Source organism: Cottoperca gobio, chromosome 4 (assembly GCF_900634415.1).
Source record: "Cottoperca gobio chromosome 4, fCotGob3.1, whole genome shotgun sequence".
Classification (NCBI taxonomy): Eukaryota; Metazoa; Chordata; class Actinopteri; order Perciformes; family Bovichtidae; genus Cottoperca; species Cottoperca gobio.
Genome location: NC_041358.1, coordinates 23,334,061 through 23,351,024, shown reverse-complemented (window position 1 = coordinate 23,351,024; position 16,964 = coordinate 23,334,061).

Genomic DNA, 16,964 nt, shown 5'->3' with positions numbered 1-16,964 from the left:
AAGCAACTTGCATGTTACTCTTTTCCTTTTGTGGCCAACTTTCCATCTCTCTCACCTCCTTCAACGACACTCCGTCTTTCATTTGCACAGCTGCTGTGAGGCCGGAACATCTGCAAGGCACATACACTCACCAGCTTTCAGCCTTTTTCCTGAGACACTCTGTGGTGTTTTGTGCCATGCAAATAAAGAAATCGAATGCACTAAAGCAATCACTGAATAAAATATTGGGTATTAAAAAGATCAACAGTCACAGTTTGCGTAACGTGCTGAATTAGAATAGAAGTTAAAGCTTTGTTTTGGTGCAGCTGGAACGTTTTGGCTTGTAGCTGTAGGTCTCCCTCTGCGCCTCCCTCCTGACTTTATGAGAGAGAAGTGAACCCAGACAGTTAGTGGATCACTGGTTTTTCTATACATATGCAGGCTCCTTTGGCCACACAATTGTGTGATTCAGGTGGCATGTCAGTCTTGTGAAAGGTCTTCACAGGCCCATGTTGATGTGGGGCTGATATATATATATATATATATATATATATATATATATATATATATATATATATATATATATATATATATATATATAAACGAAGACAGCTCAACCAAAGTGGAACGTTTGGATTGTTCTGAGCTGCCAGAAGGGCCTCTGTCACACTGGATCCAGTGTGCCACGTTTACCCCCCCAGAGGGCTCTACCTTACTCTGTTTGTTCAGCTAATTTTGGAGGCTTGGTTGGTTGATCTGCTTTATGGCTGCACTTTATGGTCACATTTTAAATCCCATTAAAAAGGTTACACTTCGTCCTATGACAACTTGGACAGTGAGGCAGTGTAGGAGGGAGATGTAGTGATGGTATGGACGTAAATAATATGAAGGTCTCACCTGTTACAGTGTTTCTCTTCACGAGCATTGGATGACATTTTCTGCAGAAGAAAACAAATTGTTTACTTCAAATGTATCCCAAGCTGAAGATGAGAACATGCTCAAGTTTAGTAATAGTGATAGGAATAATACATATGCATGCCTAATGTGTGTTACATAAAGACAAAAGACAACACAATCAAAGCCATAGTTTGTGCTCAATAAGCTGCCGTCTGCTAAATGGACCGAGGTTCCACACTGCGGGACTGATGACCACTGAAGCAAACAGTTAATTGATCCAGGTGGACGGTAAGGATGAATTCAGCACATGAAAGAAACTCAAGGACCGCCTGTCAGGCTTGGGCGGAGAAAGACTTCTTTCTTCCCATGTTTCCTTATGAGCGTATTGCATTGCATGACCCGGCAATATGTATATACCACCAACTCTAAAACAAGTCGGAGGAGAAGGAGAGGGTGGGTGCACTACAAGGGTGTGTATCAGGTAAAAACAAGGCCGCTGTATTTCCCCTGCTGACAGTGGGTCACTTGTTCTGGCACAATAGAGGAAGAAAAAAGGGTTTAAGAGGCCGTTGCTATGGAGCTCAGATAGAAAACCAAAGTGTATATAATATCTGACAGAGACAAGAACAGAGGACCTTAAAGCAGCGCTACATGATAAAAACTTAGAAAATGTAGAGTGGGAAAGAAAGAATGGGAGAAAAGGGGGGAAGGGAGAAGGAAGGGGGGGGGGGGGGAATGAGGGAGTGAGGGATTGGGTTTCCTCTGACTGTGTGTCTGGGCAGCTCCACATGTTCCTCATTAAGGTCCTCACACTGTGGGACCAGCTCCACACCGGGATGCTTGTTTTTGTTATTAGGCCCAACGTGCTGTGGTCTGGTGGAAGCCTGAAAAACAGGCCCATTCCAGGACTATCTCTTCAGCTCGCTGTCCTTAAACCGAGGAAAAACTAACTGCAGTGACCTCACATATCTAAACCGCAACATGGTCCACATGCAGTACCCCTTGAAAACCTGCTGGTAATACGTATTCAAATCTAATCAGATAAATGATGCTCCTAGATTGCACTTTCTTTAAACACGTAAATGTTTAAAAGGCTGCTTTATTGCACAACCCTGAACCGTCTGTTCTCGTTGCCTATCAGCAGGGGCTGTAAACCTTAAACTATTTAGTTTTCCCGGAAATGCAATGTTTATAAAATAATAAAAAAAAGTACAGTTGCAGGAAGTCGTTGATGTGTAATGCTTCTGGTTTTTGTTCAATTTCATGCCCATCTAGAGTCGTCAACTGAGAGTTGGAGACATGTATCATGTTTCTTCTGGCGTCTGATAACATCAGAGATTGGGATCAGAAGCAGCACGCGCCCTCTGAAGCCTCCGCTAGCACCACACGGTTGCAATATAAGAGACAAGCTTATTGAATTTTAAACAGGAACCAGAGCAAATTGACTGTTTTTTTTTCTTCTGAGGGCCCCTGTTTGAAATGAAGTGGCCTATAGCACAGCTGAGACAGAGAGTGAGCGGGAGATGGAGAGAGATGCAGAAAGCAAGTGTGTCTGGTTCAGGCCTCTCGCTGTTAGAGGGGATGTGTTATCTCAGCAGAGATAAGGGAAACTGTGGTGTGAGTGTATACGGGGCAGCGCTGATAGCATCTCCACTCAAGGATCCCACTTACGGCACCCTGATTGATAGCCGGCAGCACACACAGGGGGGATTTTGGAGTGTTTTTGTAGGTACCCCCTTTAATAGGAATCCATGCAGGCATCTGTTTACTGAGTTCCTTTGGATCTTTGTCTCTGAGTAAACAGGAATTATCACACTTGCATGTCATCTGAGTAGAAAGTCTGCTAATCTCGGCTCTGTTCTGCCAGAAATATGAATTTATGAGCGTGATAACAAACTCAGGATAGATTTTTATTAATATAAAATAAATGATTTATTTCTATCTCACTCGGACATTTCTGTTTGTTGCTCTGGTCTTCCTCCACACCGAACCAAACACCTCTCTTCTTCCTCCCTCCTTTCTCACAGAACAAATGTTGACAAAGCGTCAAGCCCTGCGCTCATGAATAGACAGTCAACTGACAGGTAACCCTAGCTCCAGGGTCGCGGGGTCATCCTGGCCTGATGAGGGATGATGGGTAAAATAAATGGAGAGCAGCACATAGAGGGACCTCTGATGTTCTCAGCCTAAAGGGAGAGAGTTCAGGGCCATTTGACCTCTGACCCCAACCCTGCATATGTGTTCGTTAGTGTGTGTTTTGAGCGTTAAACCTCTCCCTCTTCCTTTTTACCTGGCCTAATTCTCTTTAAACTATTAAAGTGAGTAGCAAAAGCAGTTCAATGCTTCAATGAGGAGCCTGTGAAGCTTATTCCAATGCATAACTGTGTTTGAACATGCCTCGTCTTTCTCTTTTCATGACGACACTCCCACGCTTCCAGTCACCCGAGCCATGATGTTTTATGGAAACAGGCAACAAATTGCTTTGTAATGACCTCTGACAATCTTTGCTCCCAGAAACTGAAATGTTAGTAAAACGTCTGTGCACCACAAACTCAATATTTTCATCTCATCCTTTTTAAACTTTCAATTAGTGCATAGGTGTAAACATATTGTTGTGCAACGCAGAACTTTCAATTTCACTTTATTCTATTTTTGATTGTATTTTGTGATTTAAATGGGGGGGGTTTTATTCACCAAGAAATCGCTGTAAAAGACGTCAAACGCTAATAAAAATGCTAAAATTCAAAGTGGGATGTTTTATTATTATTATTATTATTATTATGTAACACCCGATGATCCCAGGAATCCATCACTAGTTTCTTTTTACTTCATCTTTTCTGAATAAATGTATTTTAAGCAGATGGTAAATAGTTCATGGAAAGGGTTTCTCTCTCTTTCCTTTCAATAGATTTGAACAGATCTTTATGACATGCAAGGAATCATGGCAATAATGTATAGTTTGGGTTTTTTAAATCCCTTCTCAAATTTGTAACCCGATGAGTGGCGTCTTAAAAGCTGTTATAAGTTTTTTTCCGCTGTGCGCTCTCAACCGTTTGCCCTTAACACCTGACGGCTCGAGGCTTAATCTGCAAATGCATTCGTGATAAAGCGTGTCCTTGAGTTTGTCTGCAACAGTCGGTATTGTTTCTAGCATGGCCCACCCAGACAACTGCCCTGAACCAGGAATAGATGGATAGACAATAACTCATGAGTGTATAAATTTAGCCATTCTGATCTAGCAAATTTTAGCCAAGAAGGTATTTGGAGAATGTTCCCTGCTGCTTGAGTTGATTTAAGGCACTGAAACATGGCAACGCTGTACACTTCTACCAATCACGTTTGATTGACTCACTGCTATTTACTGGGCGCAGATCTGTGAGGTGGAGAAACGTCCACATGAAGTACTGGGAAATTGATATGGCTGATTTTTCCCTTAGCTTTTCAGCAGATGTTTCTCACATTCACATTTACTTTAAAGAAAAAGCCACTCCTTATATGGTTATACGGGATCATGCATGTCACACTCTATACATTAAAACAACCCATCACCTGCTGTAATTGCCGCTCCAGGATGTTAGTGAATTACCATATTAGAATATAAGACAATCTTTTTAAGTGATGTTTTACAAAGTAAAAGTCACATTATAAAAACCAGTACAACAGTGTTTCTATCAACATTATTTCAGCTTTGTGAACTCTTGATTAGCATCTTCAGGCATGTCTGAATCTGAAGGTGTTATGAGTAATGCCAGAGAGGAGAAAAAAGAAACTTACCTTGGATCAGTGTGTTTGTGCTGTATTGTGAATGGAAGCACTGCTCTAGATGGAGTTTGAATTAGCAGACGCCGTTAACCCTCGTTCCCTCTACAACTTCAGCTGGCCGACTAAGAACTTGGGCAGCCACGGGGACAGATAGACATTGGAATCGAGGCACATGACAACAGCTGTCTGTTTCAAGAATCGGCACTTTGATTAGAGTAGGATGGTAGTGAGCGATGTGGCCTAATTCCCACATATCTGGGTAGGGCACTTCTGAGAAGAGAGAGAGAGAGAGAGAGAGAGAGAGAGAGAGGGAGAGAGAGAGAGAGAGAGAGAGAGAGGGAGAGAGAGAGAGAGAAAAGTAAAGCACTGAATGGAAAAAAGATTGAAGAGCAATCACATGCATGCACATATTCAGAAACAGTCACACTTGCAAACACACCCACATTCATACTACACTTATGCTACTTATATTGACAGATATTCATAGGCTTGAAACCATTTGTCACACTTGGAAAGCTTTCCATATTCTCTAAAAGTCCATCAAACGCACAGACAGAAGGATATGAGTGCAGCCAACCATTGGCTGCACTCAGTGTAAGCTGAGCATGTGTGCAACGTGAATGAGACCTCTGTCTGTTATTATGGTCGATCTTCATTCACTGCTCCCCCAGCCCCACCCTTATGGTATCTGTCTCTCTCCTTTTAAAGCAATTCTTTATATGTTTTGGCTTTATTTCTGTTGTCCAAACACCCGAGACACCGCTGTTTATGCTTGGTAACAATCACCAAAACACTGTGGACTCTCAGCTTCACCAAATCCAGCTCTTTCATGTGGCGTCACTGTTAAAGCATGATATGAGCAGAATTCACCAACAAGAGGGATCATGCCCTGTAATGTGTGTTTGGTTATCAGTTGGCTGCTGCAAACAGGCCGAGGAGATGTGAATGTCATTAACCTTGCCAGACTGACTCAGCGCAATCGCTCGGGGATATAAGCATGCGTTCCTGGTGATTTATAGATGTGGAGTCGTCAGCCACAAGGCCTCAGGCTGAGTGAGAGAGAGAGCAAAACAACAGTACTTAATTCAAGTCTGACAAATATTCTGCAGGAAATCCATACAGACTGCTCCATCAAATCTTTTTCAGACCCCCTGGTTCTTCCGCAGTTGTAAATTGCAACTTGTAAACTCAAAGGTTCCACATTAACAAAGCTGAAAGAAGAAAAAAACATTGTCTGCCTTAGTTTACTTTATGCAGTAATACACCATACTGTTTCTGTCTTGCCCAGACAGCATAGAAAATGCATCTTTGCAAGCTCCCTGGGAAATGCGCCTGGAACAGATGTGCATTTCCAATAAAAGTGAATCTTAATCCTGCATGCATTTTTTAAAATTGTGAAATTACAAAATACCTCATAGACTGAATATGAATCATCCCACATTGTTCTCTCCTCCCTCCCAGAGTTTGTTCTGTCTGTTTAGGCAAGCAGCTGTTCACGCAGACAGCTGCATCGGCCATTCATCGCAGCCGAGAGGCAATTAAAAAATCAAGTCAATGTTGTGTTTCAGTTGATCCATTGCTATTTCTACATATAATCCCCTCTCTCATTCCTCCCCTCTCTTTTACGTACACACACACGCACACACACCAGCCCTTTTCACACACATGCTCATGCACAGTCAAAGAGCGATGATGGTGGGATGGTATGAAGATTCACTGTTTTTCTAAAGACAAAAGCCCCAATTTGCAGCGAGATGGCACCGTTGGATTTGAGGCATTATTTAGGCCAGAGCTAAGAGGAGCCATGTAATCTCCAACACTTACTGGTCCACAGATTTTTTCCATATCTTGGATATCACGGTGGTATGCGGCCACACAAAGTCTGACTGGCGTCACAATGGCATTCAGTAGGGAGTTAAATCGGGCCATGCCTTGTGCCACAAGCACTAATGCATTCTTATAGGACCGTGCACACGTAAACACACACATTCATACAAGAGCTTGCATGCCCAGTTGTGCTCTCTTCCAAACACACACACACACACACACACACACACACACACACACACACACACACACACACACTCACACACATTGTCCAGGCCTCCAGTTGTTCCCTCCTCTCACGGCACACAGCAGGTGTGAGGCGGGTGGGGGTGACTGGATGATCTGCAGTCTTAAGAACAGCTTTTCTATTGTTTCTAATACGTGTGTGCTGTTTTGGAATCGATTTGGAAAATGTAATGGGATTAAGCCATTGGCCATGCACTTTGGCTTCCAACACAGCACAAGCTCAGACTCATTTATGATACATGACATAATTAGATTCGCCATATGTGAAAAGATTCATATTCCTATGGGTGTGGGTTATCATTTTAACGTTTGGGTGCATTTTGGAGTATAGTAAACAGAGTAAACCCTCTCCTCTCCACATCGTAGTCATCACCCAACATGGTGCCAAACTGGCTTGAGTATCAAAGCCCCTCGGTCAGCTGCACTCACAAAGAGAGTGATGGCCTTGGGTGAAAGGACAAGCTCTTTCAGTAGGAGATTCAACAAATCAAATGCATTCTCAAGCTGCCACAGTGCACTGTAGGTGAAGCAGAGGATGGGGGATGAGAGGACACGTCAGAAATACTAATAATCCAATATTATTCTATGTCATTATATTTTATTATATTATATTTACTACTTAAGTCCACCCCCAGCTGGTTTAAGGAAATAAATACATTGTTCTCTGGCTTCCTATAGTGCAGGGGTGTCAAACATACGGCCCGGGGGCCAAAACCGGCCCTCCAGAGGGTCCAATCCGGCCCGCGGGATGACTTTGCAAAGTGTAAAAATGAGTTGTTTTGATCATAAAGTAAAATACTGTTCCAGATACCTGTGACGAAATGTGTTATGTCTTTGTAGATACACTGTGACCTGTACGCTGTAATGCACATGTGTAAATGATCAACTGAGGCACCATATTGTTGAAATTGCAACTTTCTTCTTAAGAAATGTCAGGTTGTTCATAATGTTTTGTAAAAAGATCAAATTTGAACATTTTCAGAATGTATTTGTACTTTTTTGCACTAAAACGAAGGGAACATTTGGAGTTGTTGTTATTTACAGGTTATCATGCTGTGATGTTACTGGTCCGGCCCACTTGAGATCAAATTGTGCTGCATGTGGCCTCTGAACTAAAATGAGTTTGACACCCCAGAGGGATGAAAAAAAGCGAATAAACCCCCGAAGTAGAAGAGGAATAGGTCTCTGAGAACAAAGATTCATTCTTATGGTACAACCCGAAAGTCCAGAATGGACCATCCACTCATACAATTGTCATGCGTAATCGTGAAAATGCTACAGAAATGTTTGGCTTTTAGTGGAATATCTTTAAATTCTCTTATGAAGTCCTTAGTTTCTAGGGGCATAGACACAGGAAACAAAAGACTGACAGGAGAGGGACAGTCTCAGGCATACTGTATATAGTTGTTGTGCTCTGCTACCTCTGACAGCAACTTCCAAACTAAATTACAATCCATAACGACAACACAATGCAATGCAGCACTTAAAAAATAATACAAAAATATCAAATAGTGTCAGATAAAAGATTATGCAAATAAAGGGCATACATTACACCGTGTGCATTTCAAAACATTATTGTACATTATCCACATTGTGCTGGCATGGTACACTGACGCACTTGTTTGTAGAGATATCAAACGTCGTCTGTATCACGTGTGAAAATGGCCTTTGTGCCACCAATAATTGTACATAGTATTACAGCCCTGACCTTCCTGATGGACTCGATGGACCCTGGAACTTTATTAGATCATGTCTTGAGAAATCTTGAACAGATTCTGTGTTATTGTATCTCTCTGACTCTCTCCCCCCCCCCCCCTTTTCATTTTTGCTTTGTCGTATCAGGGATTAGCCAAGTTATTGTTGGGTTTTAAAATGCTGGATTTACAAACTGATCCAAGGCAAACAAAGACGATATTCCGTTTAATAACTTTCCAATACCTCCCAAGGTTTACTCAGAAAAGAGAAGTTTTTATTTACAACATGAAATGCTGAACAAGCATTTATTTTCCCTCTCTCTAGTCAAGTCAACATCTCCGGTGCTGCCAGCTCTTATTGCTGCAAATTCTCTGTTCTGGAAGCAGAATGAGATCAGATTCAACTTCAAGTGAAATGTGCCAAGAGTATCAGCCAACCATATGGTTCAGAACGTATTTTAGTTTCCAGGAGAACTATCAGACTTTTTTTTTTTGTAATGATAGCATGAACTAATGATGTTACAATAAAGTACCCTTCAACCGGTGATATATGGTATATTAAAGGTAACAACAACAAGTAACCAGTAACAACTCACTGCCTTCTTTTCACTTTACTGAAATGGTATTTTAATATACTGTTGTTGATTGCTCTTCTGTTGCTTTATCTTGTCTCTGTGCATTGTTCCTGATGACATCATTTCGTCAGTGCAGAGCATTGAGATGATCCACCTGATTGATTTGTAATGGCTGGTGCACAGACACACCATTATCTACATTTAATGGCAGGCTTTAACCAGCTGTGGACTCACTGTTTCCACACAATACTTAATATGTTCTCTATATCCTGGGAAGACGGGAAGTATGGATCATATGGAGTGGTGATTTCTGACTTCCTCTGGAGTCTTGTCTAATGATTGCTTGGGATAAAGGGGGCCATCATCTTTCCTGCTCTCCCCCCATGCGCTCGCACTTCCTGTCTGCCACATGTGCGCCGCAGCATCCAGACGTATGCTTTCTTCTCTCAGTCCAGGGCGAGCGGTTGAGTGAGAGACCTAGCGTCACCGCATTGCAGGCTGGGATGAACTCATTTTTGAATATTTAGAAATGTACGGACCTACTCTGTAAAATGGAGCCTCATAGTATGTGATCTTGTATCAAGCCATTCCTACTTCTCCTTTTCCTTCTCCTCTTCGTCCTTCTCCTCCTCCTCTTCCTCCTGCTCCAGACAGGAGCATTACAGAGTAATAGCAGTCGGCTAGGAGCGCTTTCGTAAATGCCTGGGCTCATGTGCTGTGGAAAGCCAGGGCAGGGGCCAGCGGCATCAAAGCCTGACTGATCATTCCTCAGCCTCCCTCCACTGTAAGGGGGGGGGGGGGGACAGAGGAAAAGGAGGGGGGAAGAAACACAAATACAGATGGACAAACAAACCAGGGGAAGTCAAAACTGAAGCAGATGTGGTGATAGCAGTAGATGGACAGATAGACCGACGGACGAGAACTGGAGAACCTTAACGTATTCGCTTCCCCTCCCACACCTGTTAATATTTAACAAACAATGGGGGTTGAACTGGATGAAGAAAAAGTAGGGAAGAAAAACAAAAAAGTGATGTTAAGGTGACATCATGGATTATTAAGGTGGGGGTGGGTCTAATAAGGGCCTGGCTTGGCCTGGTCGGTAAAGAGGGCAGGAAACTGAGGCAGAAGCAATTTGAGAAGCTGAGGCCTCAGTCTGCAGCTGTGCACTCACTTCTTCTCTCCCAGCTACACAGCTGCAGGATTGACAATGTTGCAAGTATTTAACCATGACCTCTCCTCTACTTCAGAATCCAATGCATGTTTATTTGACACATATGTTACAAAAGAATATACATAGGAATCTCTCGTCAAGCTTTGAGTTGAGACACAAAAATACGTCAAATATAATACGTCTAAAAGCCTTTCCGACGCTATGCTTGGCATCTTTTTTCCAGAGCAGTTTGAGTCAGCGGAGCAGCTTACTTCTTATTCATGTCATGTGTTTTTCCATGGAGACATTATAACACGAGCAGCACTAACATGGAAAACACGCAGTCATCCCAGCAGATGTTGTCCAGAGCACACAGATTAGTAAAGACTACAGTAAAACAATGAGGTGAGGATTTATAAGAGGCTGTTGAATGATGCTGCTGCACCACACACTGTGATCAGAGTCACACACAGACAAAGAGATCCCTGCAGATTGTGATGCTCTACTTTTGAACTACTAATCATGTGTGTGTGTGTGTGTGTGTGTGTGTGTGTGTGTGTGTGTGTGTGTGTGTGTGTGAATTTATCTCTGGGATCTTTTTATTGGCTGTGTTTAAAGTTGCCAGATTGTGAGCAGCTTTCTCCTTTGAAAATATGTGCTGCTTGCAGTGTCACAGTGCTGCATTCATCTTTGCAGACGCCTCAATTACAACCCACTGATGCCCTTAAAATCGGAGAGGAGCTCAGGAATGCTCTGGTGGGATAACTGCCAAGCATCACTACAAACACCCTCAGCTCCTAGCGCCTCGCAGAGAGTAAGAGAGAGAGAGAGAGAGAGAGAGGAAAGGGGGAGAGAGAGAGAGAGAGAGAGAGAGAGAGAGAGAGAGAGAGAGGGGTATGAACATCAGTGTGTTTGCGGACCGAGACCAGAGAGAGGAGGAGGGGATAATATGTGGAACTACTCTGAGAGCTGAGCCCTCCGCCACGGCACTTTTGTTGCCAGATCACAACCAGATGTGCCAAGTGTGTCCAAACAGGAATGACTGTGTGAAGGCAATTTTCAGCAATTTGTCAGAATTTAGAGTTGCCCCCTTCTCCGCCCCATGCCTCCTGAAAGACAAATACAAACGTTAGAGGAGCACAACAGTCATTTCAAACAGGCTGCCACGAACGCTCGCTCCACTCTTTTGCCTCCAGCGCAGTCATGTGATGAGAGATATACAGTATTACTTCTGAGCACAGAGGGGCAAGACAAGGCCTGTAGTATTGACAAATAACCACCCACCTAACTTTAATGCATCAGCATTACTGAATCTACCAAGCCAAGTGTGCAGCACATTTATTTACTCTTTGCTTGTAGAGTCAAAATCCCTGACAACATTCACACACCCTTAATCTACCATCCTAACCCACTGTGGACAACACAAAACAAAGGGAGCGATAAACAGAAAAAAGGTTGTTAATCTTTCTCTTGACACCTCATACATTTCAGCTTCACTCTCAAGGTTATGCAAGCAGTTTAGACCAACTTTTCTTACTGCTCACCCATCACCATTTTCTACATACATTATAAAGAAATATATGAGCACTAAAAGAGGATCGAGTTGCATTGTGGGTAACGTAGGCGGCAGGTTTTGACAAGGAAGAAGAAAGCGCGATTAAAAAAACAAGATATCTTTGGTTCTGCCTCATCAATTTAAATACTTTTTTAAAAAAAGCCTTAGTTATATTATGCTACATTGATAGATTATTAAGTCTCACAATATTAATCACATTTTCCCAGACACTGGGACAGACAGTGTGCTTAGTTGCTTCCTTATTTAGGCCTCTTTCATAAGAAATTGAGGGCAGTGTCTCGTCTTTATAGCAGCCGTGAAATGTTTCAGCTCAAGGGATTGGAGAATGGGAGGGTTAGAGATGGGTGATGGGTGGTGGAGGGCTAGGTGCGATGATGCACCCCCCCCTCCACTCTATTTGAAAAACCTGCACAAACAACACAGACTCCGGCCCTCAACTGAGAAGAGGATCATATGAACCCAGCTGGCCATTGCATGCAAGTAGGCAACACAGACAGAGGTGAGGAGGTCGGGTCTGATGAGACTCACAACTGCATTTTTGACTAAGGGTGGTGTTCACGGAGGCCTCGTTGCAAACACACAATCAAATCCGGAGCATCAGACAGGAGCTGATTCAGTTTAGTGCACTGTGAGAGGACACATGACACTCTTAGATGCAATTAAGCAAGCACGTGGAGGTGATTGGAAGCTCCTACAGCTTAATCTTTGTTGATACTCTGTATTAAAACATCCGTTTACACACTTACAAATCGTGCAGTGTAATCCAAGTCTCGTTTATCTTTTGATAAAGTTTTGCTTTTGTTAAACGCGGCCCCAAATTACTCCGATTCATCAAGACGTTTCTCCATCTTTTGATTCTTTGTTCACCGTGGAGGCGAAAGTATTCCTTTATGTTTACTTGCTTAAGGATTTAAGGGTGAATCCCACCCACCAAGACCTAATTCTCTCCCGTTCCTTGAGTCACACTTTTTGGACAGCAACAAGTCTGAATCCTGGGACCAATGAAAGGAACAATTGTGGGAGGGTTTGCATAACGTTGCTGTCAGTCATGTGTCTTATTACTGAGTGAGAGAGAGCTCAAATTCACCACTAACACCTATTTTAATTTGTTGCCTCATTGCTCTGCAATCCAGGATAAATTTTTCATCTGGGTAGTCTCGCTAGGAAAGTTAGTGAGTGTTTGCAATATTTATTAGTTTGTTGTTCTGGCTTACGTAACACAGGGAATTTTGCTTATGCTTCAGGAAAAAGGAATGTCAGACAGACTGCAGAACCACTCCATATTTCAACATAATTACATTTGCAAAACACTATACGTACCGTACTAACCAATTGGAAATATAACGCCGTATAATTAAATCGGGTTTGTTTTGGTATTATACCAATGAAAAGTGAAGTAAAACGCTGTGTATGTGGGCTCGACTTTTGATTAAAACTGAAGCTTGCAGATAGAAAGACGTGTCGGCTGTTGCGGTGTAAACTGTCATAACCCAGAAATCGAGTCAATTCCAGCCAGTAAATCTGTAAAGTTGCGGGTTTTCCCTCCTTGGGGTGAGTGTCTAGCGTTACAGCTGAAAGATGGACAGCAGCATTGGAGTCTACTTACAGGAATCTGTGTGGGTGTGAGAAGAGCTGCACATGAGCACACTGTACATTTTTTTTTTAGAAGAGGTAGTCTTTTTTTCCTTTTCTTTTTCATGTTTGTGTGTCTGCGTGTGTGCATATGTGTGTGTGTGTGTGTGTGTGTGTGTGTGTGTGTGTGTGTGTGTGTGTGTGTGTGTGTGTGTGTGTGTGTGTGAGTGCGATGCTTGTGTTTGATCTGACTCATGTGTGGTGTTTGCATATGTTTTTGCGTGTTTATATCACTGTGTCATGAGGGAATATTTTCTTTCTCTTTGGTTTTGAGCGACAGGCAGACTTTGTGCTGGTGTGTGTGCAGACCAGATGCGGGTAGAATATTTGAAACAATAGCCTGGTGTAAGAGTATGTGTGTACAGTATGCATCATTTGGCTCAGCGGTGGATTATGTTTGGGGAGAGAATATCTGTGTGTGTGTGTGTGTGTGTGTGTGTGTGTGTGTGTGTGTGTGTGTGTGTGTGTGTGTGTGTGTGTGTGTGTGTGTGTCTGTTTGAGTGTGTCTGTTTGAGTGTGTCTGTCAGTATGTGTGGATGAATCTTTATCTTACAGTATGGGCCCTATATATATGTGTGCATGTTGTGCCATGCTCTTGCATACTTGTGGTTCTATCTATGTGTCTTCCTTTGACACAATTATGTTGGCATGCACTTATATACATACGGTTTGATGGCATGTGTGCGACACACAGTATGTTCAGAGAATGTGCATTAATGCAGGCTTTATGCAGACCTATAGCAGCTGCTGGACACCACCTGTGGTCAAATCCTCCCTCAGGCCTGTTGTGCTCCAAATAGTCCCTCTGGGCTCACAGGGACTCTGGCTTTGGATGTCAGAGATGGCCATGCACAGCCCTCCCAGGCTGGATGGATTGTACTGCTATGTCTGTCTAACAAGCCGTTACTTCTTTGTTCTCTAATGCAAAAGAAATTCACTGCTAAGTAATCAGAATACTGTTTATTCTCTGTTTTTCCTCTTTCTGTATTTCCCTCTCTTTTTGCTAGCACTGCAGGTTTGTTTCTTCTTTGGCTGGCTGGCTGACAGATGTCCATCAGCTCCATCGTTTACACCCCCCCCCCCCCGAGAAACACAGCTCCAGGCTGACAAGAAAACCCGGCAATAACTCCATGAAACACAGCCCTATAAATGGACACCCAGTATTCTGGCTGTCAAGATGTTGATGAAGTTCTAACAGACAATTTCTAGCATATTTGTGACTATAATTGTGACGATCTGAATAATAAACATATAAACTATAATCCTTCTATCAGCAGTTGGAAAATTGTTTATTTTCACAGTTTGTTTCACTTGATTTATATTTACTCTCCCCTCCTTAAATTGTGTTTAGTTCTCCAAACTATACAATGTGAACAGAAACTTTCTCAACATGAATGCATGTCATTATGACACAGAGCAATTTTCCGGCCCTGATTGTGAAAAGTCCAAAGGCTCAGTTTTCATTCATTATCTCCTCAATTTCCGGGACTGAGCGGCAGATAGTTACAGCACATAACATTTAGGTGAGAGAAGAAGAGAAGAGAAGAGAAGAGCTGAGAAGAGATGAGATGAGATGAGATGAGAAGAGAATAGATGAGAAGAGAAGAGCTGAGCTGAGAAGCGAAGAGATGAGCTGAGATGAGAAGAGAAGAGAAGAGCTGAGAAGAGATGAGATGAGATGAGATGAGAAGAGAATAGATGAGAAGAGAAGAGCTGAGAAGAGCTGAGCTGAGAAGCGAAGAGATGAGCTGAGATGAGAAGAGAAGAGAAGAGAAGAGAAGAGAAAAGAAGAGAAGAGCTGAGAAGAGCTCAGAAGAGAAGAGCTAAGAAGAGAAGAGATGAGAAGAGAAGAGCTGAGCTGAGAAGAGCTGAGAAGAGATGAGATGAGAAGAGAATAGATGAGAAGAGAAGAGATGAGAAGAGAATAGATGAGAAGAGAAGAGCTGAGAAGAGCTGAGAAGAGCTGAGAAGAGATGAGATGAGAAGAGAATAGATGAGAAGAGAAGAGCTGAGAAGAGCTGAGATGAGAAGCGAAGAGATGAGCTGAGATGAGAAGAGAAGAGAAGAGAAAAGAAGAGAAGAGCTGAGAAGAGAAAAGAAGAGAAGAGAAGAGAAAAGAAGAGAGAGCTGAGAAGAGCTGAGAAGAGAAGAGCTGAGATGAGAAGAGCTGAGACGAGATGAGAAGAGAAAAGAAGAGATGAGAAGAGCTCAGAAGAGAAGAGATAAGAAGAGAAGAGATGAGAAGAGAAGAGCTGAGAAGAGCTGAAAAGAGAAGAGATGAGAAGAGAAGAGCTGAGAAGAGAAGAGATAAGAAGATAAGAGATGAAAAGAGAAGAGCTGAGAAGAGCTGAGAAGACAAGAGATGAGAAGAGAAGAGCTGAGAAGAGAAGAGCTTAGAAGAGAGGAGAAGAGCTCAGAAGAGAAGAGAAGAGAAGAGCTGAGAAGAGAAGAGCTTAGAAGAGAAGAGAAGAGCTTAGAAGAGAAGAGCTCAGAAGAGAAGAGCTCAGAAGAGAAGAGCTCGGAAGAGAAGAGCTCAGAAGAGAAGAGAAGAGATGAGCTAAGCTGAGAAGAGAAGAGAAGAAAAGAGAAGAGAAGAGATGGAGAAATGAGACAAATTTATGAAATCCTCCAGCTGCATGCAGGAATGTTAAACTGAATTACAAACATTTGCCTTTCCAAAAGAACAATCTTGTTTGTCTGCCTTATCTTTGTTTTGTGACTGCAACAATAGCTTGTACTGTCTCCATTTGGTAAACAGATAAGACGTGTTTTCTAGAAGTAAAGCCAGGACATTGTGATAAATAGTTGTTAAATACCCCACATTTGAATTGTGTGTTAGTAAGTCATCAACTAGTGAGGTCATCATGGGTTATCTTTGGAGAGAAATAAGAGGAAAAACAGGTGATGTCTTTTTAACAATGAGAATTACATCCCACAAAACTAAAGAAAGTAATTGTTCTCCATTACTCAGTGCGTGGGTCTACATGTGTCTTCCTCACTAGTATTATGACATTACACATTCCCAACATTCATCAACATTTGACATTTTTTCAATGCTGAAATGGCACACAGGTTTGAGAATGTATGTGTTAGTAATTTGGAAACTTAGTTGTGGGGGTTACTGGTGTCATATCCCACAATGCACCGCTGAATTCCTTTAACATGTGGTGAGTCAGGAAAGGGGTGGTTGACCTATGCCTTCCCATGAGCCCCTTGGGAGCAGCTGTGCTCGGCAGCTCAAGAAATCTAGGATCACTGCACAAGCTGCTGCGCTAGTTGTGACTGGAATTGTAATCATCTTATTCTCCTTCTTCCTCTCCAAACTGAACTCTCACCGCTCCTTCTAATTTATTTTCTCCTTCCCTTCTTTCAACACTGAACAATTCCTTATTCGTGCTTCTTTCTTCTTTCTTGTGTCTGTTTTAGTCTTTTTAGTATTCGACACAACACCAACTCCGCACATGTAATCCATTACGCTCAGTAGAAGAGGGAGAAAGTACAGGAAGCTGAAGGTGAAATGTGTTGCTCTACTTTCCTCTGTTTCCTGTATGAACACGTGCCTTCCCAAAGGCTAATATCATTGCCATGTTGTTCCGTGGTTAGTGTAGAGATGTTCTCAAACACAT